Source organism: Castor canadensis, chromosome 1 (genome assembly GCF_047511655.1).
Source record: "Castor canadensis chromosome 1, mCasCan1.hap1v2, whole genome shotgun sequence".
In the NCBI taxonomy this organism is placed as follows: Eukaryota; Metazoa; Chordata; class Mammalia; order Rodentia; family Castoridae; genus Castor; species Castor canadensis.
In genome coordinates this window covers 19,405,515-19,421,414 of record NC_133386.1, presented here as the reverse complement: position 1 = coordinate 19,421,414, position 15,900 = coordinate 19,405,515, and positions in this window count along the sequence as shown.

The window sequence follows — 15,900 nt, the reverse complement described above, 5'->3', positions numbered from 1 at the left end:
AAACATGTAAATGCTGAGCTGGAGCAGTGAGCAGTAGAGTCCTTTTTCATGGGCGAATTAATCATTTTACTAAATACAAGACATACAGAACCTTTCTTCTGGAAGTATGATTGAAAAATGTATTGTGCTGGAAAACGCTATCTTTGATAGTTTTATATCAGTTCTCATTATCATAGCAGAAAATTGAGCTCATAGTTCGGCTGAATCCAGTTGGTGCCAAGCAAAAATACCTACTAGTAAGCACAGCACCATCGAATCTTTGTTCATCTTAACTGGGATAATTTATAGATGTAATTATGGTAATCCCGTGCAAGGTATTAAACTACAGATCCAGTTGGAAATTGTGTGGAGATGTAATTTTCAACTATGGAGATGGAATTTTCTACACTACCATTCAATGGTTACAATTAAATGAAATTCTTCCTTTTGAATCCTGTTGTTACTAAGTGTCTTATACACCCTTTGAAAAATTTCTCTATGAAGGAATGTTTTTCAGTATTAGAGTCAACAGAGCTAATTCCAGAAAAATAGTTCACTTTCATACCTGACAATCCCCAGCTGTGAGACACCTGTCTCTGACAACACTGAGTGCATCCTTTTATTAGATGTCAGTAATCTAATGACATTCCATATTTGTACATCAACAAATTGGAAAAAAAGCAGCGAACCTCTCAGTGTTCATACAATTCAACCTCTTCTTGAAACTATACACGCATACCTTAATCAATTATGAGTTTGGTTTCAAACCACTCCAATAAAGTGAATATTTACACTGAAGAGAGGCTCATAAATCTTTTGGTTTCCCAGTGCATATAGAAGTTATATTACAGTACATTATAGTGTAGTCTATTACGTGTACAATAATAGCATTATGTCTAGAAACAATGTAAGCACATTAATTAAAAACATTTTACTGCTAAAAATGTTCAGCTCATCTGAGCATTCGGAACATCATAATCTTTTTTCTGGTGGAGTATTTTGCCTTGATGATGATGACTAGGAATTAACAGGGTGGTGATAGCTGAAGAGTGAAGTGGATATGGCAATTTCTTAAAATAAGACAATGAAGTTTGTTAGATTAATTCACTCTTTTTTAAAAAAAAGATTTCTCTGTAACCTGTAATGCTATTTCATAGGCACCCATAATAGAACTTCTTTCAAAAATGGAGTGAATTCTCTCTGCTTTGTCAACTAAGTTTATGACATATTCTAAGTCTTTTGTTATCATTTCAACAAAGTTCACAACATCAAAAGTAGATTCCATCTCAATAAACCATTTCTTCACTTATCCATAAAAAACAAATCCTCATCCATTAAAATTTTATCATGGTATTTCTGCAATTCACTCACATCTCCAGGCTCCACTTCTAATTCTAGCTCTCTTGCTATTTCCACTACATGTCAGCTGTTTCTCCCATTGAGGTCTTGAACTCCTCAAAATCATCCATGACGGTTGGAATCAACTTCTGCCAAACTCCTGTTAATGTTGATATTTTGACATCCTCCCATGAGTCATAAAGGTTTTAATGACATTAGAATGCTGAATCCTTTCCAGAAGGTTTTCAACTTACTTTGTCCAGATCCATCAAGGAAACTACTGTCTATTTCAATATAGCTATTCAAAATGTAGTTCTTAAATAGTAAGACTTGAAAGTCAAAATGACTCTTTGATCCATGGGCTGAAAAATTGATGCTGTATTAGTAGGCATAAAGAACACCATTAATCTTAATGTGAATCTTTGTCTGAACTCTTGGTTGATCAGGTAAGTTGTCAGTGAGTATAATATTTTGAAAGGACTCTTTTTTCCTAAGTAGTAGTTCTTTACAGTGGCTAAAAATATTCAGTAAACCAAACTGAATGTGGTGACACATGCCTGTAATTCCAGCTACTTGAGAGGTAGACATGGGAGGATTGCCAGCTTCAGCAAAGTTGGTGTGAGACCCTATCTGAAAAACAAACCAATGGCAGAAAAAATTGGGGGCATTGCTCAAATGGCAGAGTGCTTGTTTAGCAAGTATGAGGCCCTGAGTTCAATCCTCCATACTGCATACACACACACACACACACACACACACACACACACACACACACACACACTGTAAATAGATGTTCTATCACACAGGGTTTTGTTGTTTCAGTTTTAGAGAGCAGGTAAAATAGATTTAATATAATTCTTAAAGACCCTGGGGTTTTTAGAGCAATAAATGTATAGTTAGCTTCAACCTAAACTCCTGAGAGTCAGCCTGTCCTTTGAAGTTTTGAAGCTACACATTGACTTTTCCTCTCTAGCTATAAAAGTCTCATCTTCTTCCAAAAGAAGGCTGCTTGGAGTATACTGAATCTCCTCTGTGTTCATCAGTCATCTCAGCTGAATCTTCTGGATTCTTGCTGTAGTTTTTGCATCAGCACTTGTTTCTCTGTCTTGTACTTTTATGTTATAAAGACAGCCTCTTTCCTTAAATATCATGAACCAACTTCTGCTACCTTCAAACTTTTTCCAATCTCAGCCTTCACAGAGTAAAGGAGAGTTAGGGACTTGCTCTTGATTAGGCTTTGGTTTAAGGGAATGTTGTAAATGGTTTGACAGTCTATTTACATCAATAAACCTTTCTCCATACCAGTAAGTCTGTTATTTTTTTCTTTTAATTCTTGTGTTCACTGGAGGGTAGTACTTTCACTTTCCTTCAAATTAATAATTTGATGGTCCAAGAGGACTAGCATTTATCCCAACTCAGCTTTCAACATACCTTCCTAACTAAGCTCAAATATTTCTGGCATTTGATTTAAAGTGAGAGACCTGTGACATTTCCATTCACTTGAACATGTAGAGGCTATTGTAGTATTATTAATTGATCTAATTAAATATTTTGTGTCTCAGGGAATAGAGAAGCCTGAGGAAATGGAAAGAGATGGAGGAACAGCTGTTTGGTGGAGCATTCAGAATGTATTTGCTAAGCTCACTTTCATTTATGCGTGCAGGGTGTGGTGCCCAAAGCAATTACAATAGTAGTATGAAAGATCTCAGATCACAGACATAATAATAATTAAAAAGTTCAAAACTTTGTGAGAATGACCAAAATGTAACCCATAAATACAAAGGAATACACGCTGTTGGAAAAATGGCACCAATAGGATGCCAATGCAAGACTTGCTCACAAACAATTTGTAAATAAAACATGGTATCTGTGAAGCATGATAAAGTAATCCATTTCCTTTTGAGGACAGTAGCTTTATTCTTGATGTACCCCTAACTCAAGACATCTATCCTATAAGTGAATGCTATAAGTTGTTTCTGCAGGAGAAAGACTATTTGAGAGGAAGCAGATAAGTTAATACAAATTAACATGGGTCAGGAACAAGATAACATGATTTATCAATGTAGAGCCTTATATTTTGCAAATCCTTTCATGTATATTTTTCCATTTGTTTCCTAATTATATAAATATTTTTCATTTTCATTTTATAGAAATGCAATCAGAGACTAAGAAACTTGGCAATTTGCCACAGCTTATCTTTGTGAGAGCAAGAGAATGTAGAACTCTAGATTTCTGTCCAAGCTGTTGCCTCTTATTACTAAATCATGTTTATCAGTAATAATAAAATTTTGTCATCAGACTCAGTAGCTTAAAATGGGCAAAATGAAGGCCAGAAGCAGGTAATTTGATGACCCAGTACTGTTCATTTCAACAACAACGATCATTCAGGGCAGCACTCTTTTCTCCTCCACAGAAAGACCATCAACGAAATAATTGAATGTATTCCAAATTCTCCTTCTTTTACTTGCTCTGTAGAAGTGAAGTAGGTAGCCTCCCAGTAGGACTGAGAATTGCCAAACATGATTCCTTGTCAATTCCCCATTGCCAGCTTGTGTTGGGATTGCTTTTCCTTCTCTAGTCAGAATGAAAATATTAGAGTGAAAGTCACTATTCCAGAATGAACAGCAATGCTCAAGTTCCCTGTTAAAATGTACATAATGCCAACAGACAGTGTGATGAAGGAATATGTTTTTAGAAAATTGGTGCTAGCAGGAGTTACCAGCTATGCTGAAAGAAGTCATATCAGGTCAAACAAACAGAAAAATGGTATCAAGGATCAGAAATCCTTTATATGACCTATTATGAGGCAGGAGGTGGATGAACTGAATATCAGTCTTCACGTTTAAAGCCTCACAGCTTCTTGTCAGGCTAGCAATGGATAGGTTTTATTAACTTTTAATTTTATTTTTTTCTTGGTGATTTGCAGGTCAGATTTATTTCAAAGAGAGAACAAAGTTTGTTCAGTCTCCTATGGTGCAAGCTCAATGTGCAAACTGAAAACTCAAGCTATGTGCCTTCTGCCTCTCATCATTTGTAAAGCAAAATTTATAATTTGTACACAAAATGCTGCATTGGACATGGATTTATGGCACTTGCAGAAGGCAATTCATCGTTCATTTTTCAGTGTTGTTTTGAATGTAAATAAAGCAATGCTTTAAATTAGGTAAAATCAAGAGAAAAGGTTGAAGGCAAGTTTTTGTGTAAGGAAAGATGTGAGATTATATTCAGTGCTTATCAGTGAAGGTAACCGGTCTCACTGTCCCTCCCAGCTCCACCCATCCTCCACACCCAACCATTACTTTTCCCCCTAAGAAATATTTTTTCATCTAATTAGTCAGTATAGCCTCAGGGCATTAAGGAATATTGTAGATTAATCTTTTAATGATTATGACTCCAAGCAATATTTATCATGCTTACAAGTAAAATATTCTTAGACTATTTTAAGGGCCACTATCATGGCATTTTTAAGTACACAAATAGCGAGATAATACTTTTTGGAATGAATCTCAGACCCCAGAGAAGCTTAATTACAGCAGTTTTAACACAAAATGATGCTTTCCAGGAAATAAAGTTCCTTTGTAAAGCTTTTGTTCCAGTAGAAGGACAATTCTGCATTGGTGCCTTTTTAGATCAGTTCTTGGGGCAATAGCAAAATTAGAGTTGAACTCCATTTTCATCAAATGCTGCTAAGTTTCTGAACTCCCCACTGGATCCTTAAAAGTAAAACACCTAAAACCCCTAAATACTATATATTAGAAGTATATGATTATCACTTGTGTCCAGACTTCCTGAGAGCTCATTTGAAAAATGAATCGAAAACAATAGAAAAACTGCTCAAAGAAATCATAAGGAAAATATGTTAGGACACTGGAACGGGCAAGGACTTTTTGGACAAGATTCCCAAAGCACAAATAGACAAGTGGAATTGCATCAGACTAAAAAGTTTCTGTGAAACAAAGGAAAAAATCGACAGAGTGATGAAACAACTCACAGAATAAAAAAAAGTAATTTAAGGTCAAAAATAGGTTAATATCTACAATACATATGGAAATTTTTAAAAACTCTGTAGCAATAAATAAATTAATAAACCAATTAAAAATGGCTGTTAGACCTAAATAGACATTTTCAAAAGAAGACATACAAGTGGACAAGTTTATGAAAAAATGCTTAAGATCGTTAATTATCACAGAAATGTAAATCAAAACCACAATGAGATATAAACTTACTTCAGTAAAAAATGGATCTTATCAAAAGGACAGAGGTTAAGATCTGTGTGTGAAAATGTGATTAATGTGCTCATTATGGAAATAGGATTTTTTAAGTGAAACTGAATGAAAATATTTTCTTTTTAGAATAAAAAAATGACAGAAAATAAGAAGTGCTTGGTGATGAGGCAGAGAAAATGGAATCCTGTACCCTGTTGGCAGGGATGTAAATGAGTATAGCCATTATGGAAAACAGAAGGAAGATTCCTCAAAAATTAAAAATAGAATTGCCAGATGATCCAGCAATTCTACTATCAGGCATACACCCAAAAGAAATAAAATAAGTATGTTGAAGAGATATCTGCATTTCCATGTTCCTTGCTGCATTATTCACAATAGCTAAGAAATGGAAATGACACAAGTGCCCATCAACTAATGAATGTATGTAAAACAGTTAAAATACACAGTGGAATACTACTCAGCCAAAAAAAGAATGACACCCTATGGATGGAACTATAGATCATTGTTAAGTGGAATAAATCAGGCACAGACAAGTACCACATGGTATCACTCATATGTAGAACATAAAATCATGGGTCCCATAGAAGAGTAGGAAAGGAGAGTAAGAGCGGAGGGATGGTTGGGGAGAAGCTATAATGAATGTTAAATTGTAGTTAGATAAGTGTAAGGAGTTCTGATGTAGGGGAACCATAGGTAACAATAATGTACTGTATACTTCAAAAAGCTAGGAGGAGGGATTTTGAATGTTTCCCCTACAAAGCAATGATAAATTTTTGAAGATATGTATATATATTTAGCATAATTCAAAGAGTGTACAATGTGTACCTATATTAAAACATCACATGAAACCCCATAATATGTATCATTTAAAACTTTACATAAAATATCTGTATAAAAATCCACCAAACTAGTCACCTTTGCTCAGTTGCGTTACAGTAATACAAGGTTCAGGTCACAGGAAATTTTCTGAAGGTTGGTGTGAGCCACCCCCCCCACCACACACACACAGTCAGTGGACCCAGAACAGTTCTGTTCCCTGACTGGACAAGAAGTGTCATATGTCTGTATGTCATGATTCTAGGACTGTTTACAGGCAGGATGTAGATCTACCTTCAATCTCATGGGTCCCCTCACAGCCAGGTACCTGCCCTTCACAGAGCAGAGAAAGCCACTGAAGCTCCTTCTCAGAGCCTCTGGCTACCTGCCTTACTATTTATTGACTGATATTGAATAAAACAAAATAGAAGTTACCAAGTTATTCAGCCATCCCAGGTAACTGTACTGAAAACTGTTCAGAGAAAAGTGTCTGGGAACCACCTGGGCAGATGAACTTCTGTTTATGTCCTAATTGATTCCTGGGGGGCTAAAAAAGCAAGCTTCTTGCTAAAGTTCTTGAATGTTCTCCGAAGACTGGTGTGTTAAATTTGGTCCTCAGCTTGGTGTTACTGGAAGGCCTTAGCCCCCTTAAAAGGTGGGGCCTAGTGGCAGGAAATTAAGACAACCATGATGTACTTATGTGCTGCCACATCCCAAAGCAGTATGACCAAGAGACCATCCACTGAAATCTCTGGAAACAAGAATCCATATAAACCCTTCCTCCTTTTAATTTAATTGTCTCAAGTACTTTGTCACAGTAATGGGAAGCTATCTAACACACTTGTATAAATCAAACCTTTTTTTCCAGTAGCCACAATAAATAAAATGTGGCTCAATTTCTACAAATCCAATTATGCTTTCCAAGTAACAAAATTAGTATGAAAATAAATAGAAAGGAAATAAATCAAATGCAAATACATACTTTAACAACGTATCTTAAGGATACTAAACAAAACTTAAAGAGAAACTTAGATTGTAAATGAAAAGTGGAATATTTTTTCTGCACTGACTAAAAAGGCCTAAATTATCTTACGATGTAACTTTGAAGAAATTTGGACTGAAGATGACTCTGTTTTATTATTATTTTTGTTTTGAATTTTATTATTATTATTATTATTATAGTTGGTACTGGGGTTTGAACTCAACACCTTGCACTTGCTAGGCAGGTGCTCTACCACTTGAACCACATATCCAGCCCTTTTTTGCTTAAGTTATTTTTCAGTTAGGGTCTACCATGTTTGCCTATGCTGGCCTTAGGAGCTAGGATTCTGGTTTGAACCATCATGCCCAGCTTGTTTTTGAAATGGGATGTCATTAACTTTTTGTTCAGGCTGGCCTCGTACCATGATTCTCCTGATCTCCATCTCCCAAGTACCTGGGATTAAAGGAATGAGCTACCCCACTACACCAGCATCTCTCTGCTTTGATAAAAATTCTTAAAATTAATATTTTCAGGTATCCTGCATTTTCAAAGACCTTTAAATTATCTTAGAATTTAGAGACATGTAAGAAATGTCACAGTCCACTCAAAGCCTCTGGAGGATGACAGATGTAAATGTTGGGGAAAGAGGGAAGATGCTGGTGCCCATAAATGTTGCAACTGGTGATAAGTATAATACAGTCATGGATTTGATTCCTGGTCTTTCTTCTAAGGATGGCGATGAGGGAGTATTATGAAGAAAGATACGTATCGGCTTCTCCAGTCTTCATGGACCACATGGGCTCTATACCGGCAAAGTCTACACAAGTAGCTATTAGGAAAAGAATAGATTGCACAAAGACTGATCACCGCTTCCCTTTCTTTCATTTAAAGCCTGACAAGAGGAAATCTTAAGTCCCCACTCTGTCTTTTCACTAAGTGTAGGACATTGGGTGGGTAAGTCATTTACTCTCGCAACAATCACTTTTATCATCTGAAAAATAGGGACAATAATATTGTCTCTACCTTCAACACATGGATCATGTTATTTTCACAGAATATACCCCCCCAACACAATGCAATTAATTTTAATGTACTTAGACAATGGATGAAATGTAGAGCTTATATAGAGATTACTAGGAACTTGGAACTTGACTGTTCTTATGCACCTGAGATAATTTTTCTTTAAAGTTTTGATCATTTGGAAATGGAGTTACTACAGAATTTTCCATCCTTCAGTCAATTAACAACCACAAAGGAATCATTCTTAACCATATTGTTCTTTCAAATATGAATTTGTCAACAAGTTTCTCACTGACTGTCAACAGGCATTTCCATCCATAATATATGGTCCACTACTTTAAGAGAAAAACATTGAGTTTTGAGATGATATATGTTTTTATTAAACAGAGGGAAAAGAATTTAGTCAAGAAGAAAAACAATAGTTTAAAAAATAATTGTCAAATGAATTAAAATGCAGTGGACAAAGAAGACAATTTAGTATGTTATCTTGAACTGCTAGAGCAATTGCCTAACTTGTATAAGGCCCTCAGTTTGATCCCCTGAACAAAAGGAAAAAACGTTAGGTTGTCTTGATGGAATCCAGTCAGAGTCAGGCAAGGTCAAGCTTGTTATTTTTCCCAAGAAATAATAAACAGATTTAGGTGCCTGATTTTTTTCTCCTTCTCTGTACTTACTATACATGAAATGACTGAATATGAGTTGAAGAAATAAAGATGAGTTGAAGAAGTAAAAGTCAAAGCATCTTGATTAGTGAAACCATTTGAGGCTCTTCTTTTTCTTACAACTGGTAAAGGGTACAGAATTAGTCTCTTGTCTAAGACATTGAAATTTAATAAATAGAAAGGGAAATTTTATCATAGTATTTATATATTTTATACAGGCTGGGTATTTCCTGGCCAAGGTCATATTTCTTAAATCACTGATCAAATGAATTTGACTTCAAATAGGCTTAAACCTTCAATCCAGCATTTCCTAGCTGGGAAACTCGTGTATTTAAAAAGTATGATAGGAATACAAGCCCCTACCTTGAGGGTATTATGTACTATATACATACACTCTTATAATGTAAGATGTAACTTATTTTTACAGAGAAAGAAACTGAAGCTAAGAGAAGTTAAAATATGTCTGATGATCAGTGTTTCTCAGCCTCCATGCTAGAGATATTCAGGGTCAGATAAGTTTTCTAAGGAGCTGTCCTGTGTATGGTGAGATGTTTAGGAGCGACCCTAGTCTCTAGGGCAACTCCCATCACAATCATGGCAATCAAAAATGTCCCAGACACCATCAAGTGTCCTCTGGGGGACAAAAATCATCTCTGATAGAGGATGAATGCCAAGATATTCATATTATAGCTTTGAATCCTTAGTACCTGGCAACTATCTAACAGACAGTAGATGTTTAATAAATATTTGTGTTAATGTAAGCATTTGCAGCTGGGTTTTCTTTGGCAAGTGAATACCATTAAAAGCCAGATGGATTTTCAAACTCTCATCTTTAGGTAGAATGTTATATTTAGATATTTGACATAATGGTCACTCTTAAATAAATAAAATTTGTTTAAATTTTACTCGCTTTTTGTAAATAGATGGACTATAGTCAGGCAATTTACTTGGTAAATGAAATTGGTCAATCTCTTATATGCTTTTCTTGCATATTTCTTAATGATTCATATTTATTGACTAAATTATATGACAGATAGTGGGATGAATCATTTTCTGTATCTTAGCCAATAATAATCCATAAAGTACATTAGATTTTGATGTAATTTCACTTGTATGACATGACCTAATTTATAGATTTTCTTTTTGAAAAGTTATTTTAATTATTGTCTCAATTTAAAGTATTTGTAAGGCTGGAAGCTTATAAAAGGTAATTAAATTGATAGATGCTTTGGTTTAAACTAATGTTCACATCGACAGGCAAGAAAGTATGGCAGTTTACTCAGGGTTGACAAATTATGAAATAATATGAAGGATTTTCATATATTGAGGATCCATTGAAAAAGGATGTTGTAAATTACAGATGCTGAAATAATGTGAAAATATCACTGGACAATTAATTTTCACCTAACTTTTATTTGTGTAACAGTGAATTTGGTGGAATATGGAACAGTGTCTAAAACCATATAAAAGAACTTTCAAGGCTTTTCTTTCCTTGATTCTCTAACTTGATTGTTTGGGAGGTTTATCTACAGGAAAAGTAGGGTTCTGGGCATGTAGGAGGAACACAGCAAATATCTGTTGGTTTCTTGCATTGTTCTACTCTCCACTATACTGCTCTCTACTCTCCATCTTCAGTAGCTGCTGATTACCAGTTTCTGGCTGTTGACTTCTATCTTTATTGCCATCATCCTAGCTCACATCATTCTAGCTCACAATACCAGTCTCCCTTCCATTTGCCACGTGTTGATGTTATCTTCCTGAAATACATCTGATTAAATTATTTGTTTCGCTTGATATTCTTCAATAGCTTCCCATATTGTTCAAATGAAGTGTAAACTCTAGCAAGATCAGCAGTTGTCTTCTGACCTGGCTTTTTATCTACCCTCACCATGTCCTTCTTCAATTCTATACCAAAAACATCCTGGGCTGCTTGCAGCTCCCCAGCACCCTTGCTTCTCTCCTCCAGACACATGTGCATGCTTCTCCACTAGAATCCCACTCCCAATTCAGTCCATCTTACTTCTGTTCACATCTTCCAAGCTCAACTAGGCATTTCTTTGTATGAACTTCCTTTGTCTTTTCTAGTGGGAGTCACTAGGTTCCTCATTTTTGTTCTCAGAGTATCTGTGGAGGTGCCATCACTGCACATTTGGCCCTATTCCATAATTGGCTGCTTACTCACTTGTCCCTTTCTTAGTATATCATAGGTTCCTTAAGAGCAAAGAATATTCTTATTCATACTGAATTCTGATCATCAGAGAACAAATGGGGTCAGTAAATTCAAGTTCTTTTCTTTCTATTCCAGGTTAGCATCAGAGAAAATATTTACTCTGAATGCCAGAAGTTCACCTCGACTTTCTAGATTCTGGTGTTGATGTCAAGGAAGGGAAAATAATTCTGGTTGGATTGAGCGACCTTCCCTGTGAGTGGAAGAATTGCCTGTTGGAGGGGCTGACATATGTGCAACTGTCAAAATTATGCCTCCAAAATTAGTCTAGCTGACTGCCCTCTGGAAGAACATTATTCATAGCCAAGTAAAAAACATGTGGCCATTTCCTAAGGCAGTGCTCTTCAACAGAAACATCATCTGGGCTATGTTTGCAATTTTACATTTTCTAGTAGCCACTTTAAAAATGTAAAATGAAACAATCAAAATTAATTTTAATAATATATTTTATTAACCCATTTACCCAAAATGTTGTCATTACAACATGGCATCAATATAAAAATAACTAATGAGGAGGCCTGGATTTGGTGATTCACACCTATAATCCTGGACAGGTGGCAGGTAGAGGTGGGAGGATAGCAGTCTGAGACTGGCCCTGGGCAAAAAGTGCAAGGCTCTAGGTGAAAAATAAACTAATGAAAAAGAGCTAAAGTCTTGGCTCAAGGCCCAGAGTTCAAAACCCCAGTGTCACCAAAAATATTATTAACGAGATATCTTGTATTCTTATTTTTTGTACTTGATCTTTGAAATGTGGAATATATTTTGTATTTATAGCATATCCCCATTCAGCCTATCTCCATTTCAAGAGCTTAAGAAGGGCATATGTCTCATACCTACTAGAGAGTGTAGCCCTGGGGGGCTGAGTAGAACATATTAATGTGGAACAGGACTGCACATTTTGAGGGTTTCAACTTAGGAATCCTTGATGCAGAGTTAAGGTAGCATCTTTTCCTCCATGAAGATGACTAATGAACTACGAGGTCCCAGAGTGGAACACTAAAAGTAAGAAAATCACATGAACCATATTACAGAGCTAGAATGTCTCAAAAAGCAAAATCCAAACAGAGAAAGTTCTCAGGACAGATGGTCATAAGTGCTAGAAGTAGTACTTCTTAGACCATATAAAATGCTTACAGTGTTCCAGGGAAAAGCGTTAAAGAGCTAAATGCATATGATGAATAGTAGGATCAGTAAGTGGAGCAGGTTTCTTACTGCATGATTTATGATAGTGGTTTAAATTTTTTCCCACATTTTATTAGCACATATTAACTGTACAATGGTAGGTTCTATTGTAATATTTCCATGTAAGCATTATAGTATGCTTTGATCATATTTTCCCTCTCTTTCTTTATCTTCCCTTTTATATTATTCTTACAATTTTAAAATGGGTTTCATTATGGCTTTTTCATACATGTATACAATGTATTTTGAGTTTTGTTAAAAAATAAATTTTAAAAATTATACAGTAGTGTATGAATGTGTTTACTTTTAAAAAATAAGGAATTATGAAGTCTCTCTTGGTTGTGAATCCAATTCCATTTCTCAACTGAGAGATGTTTGATCATTCCAAATCCTGTTGCTGTGTTGAAAAAAATATCTTTTTCTGTACATTCACCAACACATATATGCACTTAGGAATACTTTCAGTATTTTTGTTGGCTTATAGCATAATTAAGTTGCAAATTGCATTTTTCCCTCAACTTTATTTCTTGAAGTTCCATATTTGTTATGCATACACACTCACATATGTGCACACATCCACACACGCAAAGCCAGTCAGAATGGAGCATGAAGGAAAATGTAATTCAATTGGTTCAAGAGACTTTGGTAAGGAATCTATCACAAAGGGAAGATCAGGGTTGAAGGAGCTAATGTGAGAATGAGCTACTCAGAGATTGCACCAGAGGAAGCTCTTAATAACCCTACTGGAAAGGAGATGAAACAGAAAAAGAACATTACCAGAGAAAGCAAAAGCTGGTTGTCCAAATGAAGCTGACGTCTTGCAGGGGGGATGCAGCATTGACCAGAAATGAGGTACCACACAGGGAGAGAACAAGTGAGAAATGGTCTGACATATCCCACATTCTGTCTTCTGCTGTTGCCTCCTACTAGCTGAATGTTAAGGAAAGCCTGCCTATGATGGGGTTCAGGAGGTGCTTGTTTATAGGGATCAATCTTTTAGGGAACAGCGCAGGGCAACAAAGACAGAGAATGTCCTTGGGAATACAAAACAAATGGAGAATAACTAGAATGCCTACTTCCTTTGTATAACTGCTATGTAATCTTTCATCCGTAGACATGCCATAGTTTACTTAGTCACTTTACTCCTAAGGGATATTTAGATTACTTCCAGATTTTTGCTTTTGTAACACTATCACAATGGCATTTTTGCATGTAATGTTATTTTTGCAATTATTCATGAGTATTTCTCTAGGACAGATACTGAGATATGAATAGATAACTGCCATCATTATCCTCCATGGTTACTATCGTTACCAATTATTTTCTACCGTCAGTATGTGAGAGCATTTGTGTCCCCATAGATTCATCAATGTGTGAAATAAAAGACTCCAGAGCTTCTCAGCTATTTCCCTGGAACTCTTTTTTTTCCTACTAATATTCTGGGAGCAATTTGTTTACAGAATATGTTTTAAGGAAGCATTCATCTACTATATAGAATTGTCTTTAGAACCATCTACTTAATGTGTGGCCTTGGCAAAATTGCTTAGCTTCTCTGAACTTCAGTTTCCTGGAATTAAAAATATCTATTCTGCAGGGTTCTTGACAGGATTACATGTATTACATGTACTTAGTACAGTGAGGGACCTAGAGTAGAAACACAGAAAAGGGACTAGGAAAGGGGACTGGAATAGAGAAAGGATATGTTTAACCAGATTATAAAGGATAAGTTTCTTTTGTGGTACTTCAACTTTTCTACTAAAATTTGCTTAAGGAGAGAGGAAGATCACTTGTGTCATAGGGACCTGAAGAGGTGGCTGTTGAAGCTATCCAATGTATTTATAAAAATACATTTTATCTTTTAAAAATCATATAAATATTATGTTTGAATCAATAACTTATCCTTATGTATTTTAACATAAGTATATTTCAAATTGTCATTTCACATTATTTTTGCCTGAAGTCTTTGGGAAAAATTTGTGAATAAAAAGATATGTTCTCTTTATCCTTTAGTGTTAAATAAATTGCTATTTATGTTACATTGTTGCCTTACTCATTTAAAAATTACTTTTGAGCATGTATTAAAAGTGAGATAACTATGCTTGGAAGTGGAAATAAATTGGTAAAACAAAATTTTTGTCCATCATGAACTGATAGCCTAGTGACACAGACAGATAGCCATTAGTTTTGTAGGTCTAATCACCTAGAGGGTTTGTAAAAATGCCAATTTCTGGGGCCCTGTCGCCAGAGTTTCTGATTCAGAAGCTCTGGGGTGTGAGTTCTAGACTACTCATTTCTATAAAGTTCCCAGATGATGTCCCCACTGCTGGCCCTGGAACCGTGATTGAGAACTACAACGTTAATGAGTGTGAAGGAGCTCACCTAAAGAGAGAATGAAGAAAACAAAAAGGATAAAGACCAGGCCTGAGAGCCTTGGGATTTAGATGTCAGGATGAAAAATTATCCAGTTTTTAAAATTACCCTCAGAGGAAGTTCTCTTTTAGACTTTAAGCAAATTTATTTCTCTGAGTTCTAAAGGTTGGAAAGCCCAAGAAATCCAGAATGTTAGAGTGATCACTGAGGAATTTTAATGGTTTGAACAGTCTTCATAGAAAAATTATTTGTTTGTAATAAAATAGATTTCACATATATTTCATTGTACTTTATGTTTTGAAATCATCTATGCAGGAGAACTTCTTAAAAAAGCAATATCACAAGAGTCAGAATGTTTTTCCTGCTCTGAATACTTTGAACAGATAGCAGTTTTCTATATTTTGTTTTAAAAAGGGGTAGGAGGTGATATTTTCCCTGTTCTATCAGAAACCAAAGAAGGTATTCTATTGCTTTAATGTCTATTTTATCTTGTGCAGAATACTTATTCCATTTGAATGTGTATATTAAAATCAACCTGAAAAGCAAAGATTTATCTCATTAAGGGGGATTATTCATAATGGATATGTTAGCAGAAATGAAATATTTAACTATTTAAAATAAATCCAAAGCATCAATGATAATTATGCTGATTACAAAAGAAGAATTTCCTTTTGTCGAATAGAATATTTACGAATGTGTGTTTTCAGTCATTTCAAATACAGGAATGGTATGGTATCCACTTATAAAATATTTTCAGACTGACTAAAGTTTCTCTGTCACAAAGGACCAGTTTTGAGTATTAAGTTTCTCATCATCCTTATTCCTTTTATGGTACAAGTTTAAAGAGACAAAACAGAATATTTCCATAGTAATGTTGGATATAGAAAATCAGAAAATTTAAAATTTTGAGGGGAATTCTAGAAAAACATCCTCATGTTTATATATGCAAATAAACATTGCTTTGAGCTTCTCTGTACCATATGCTTTATTTTCTAATTAGAGATAAGTATAATTAAATGAGAGTAACAAAAATGTTTCATTGTTATTATCCCTATCTTAACATTCTCTTTGCTCTTTCAGAGTGTTTTTTTTTTAAAC